A 341-nucleotide genomic window follows, 5' to 3' on the forward strand; every position below is an offset into this window, starting at 1 on the left:
TAGTTTCTCACACCCATGAATACTTCAAGGCAACATTCGTACGGGGTGCCATCTAGGTGCTGGTGCGGGAAAGGGGTTGTGATATTCTATTCGAGAACTGATGACAATCCTTACCGACGGTTCTATAGATGTGAAATAGGGGAACAGGTTCATAGTCTGATTCGATTTTCGATTTGTTATGTTCTTTTTTTGTCTGATTCGATATTCGATTGTGTAAGACAAACATGCTGTTTTTTCATTCCATTTTGTTTCTCCTAACTTGATTTTCGTTTCTATGTAGCGAAAGAAGGAAAATCATTTATTTAAGTGGGTTGATGACGCCCTGCTTGATGAGATTCGAA

This window comes from Brassica oleracea, chromosome C1, assembly GCF_000695525.1.
Source record: "Brassica oleracea var. oleracea cultivar TO1000 chromosome C1, BOL, whole genome shotgun sequence".
Taxonomy (NCBI): domain Eukaryota; kingdom Viridiplantae; phylum Streptophyta; class Magnoliopsida; order Brassicales; family Brassicaceae; genus Brassica; species Brassica oleracea.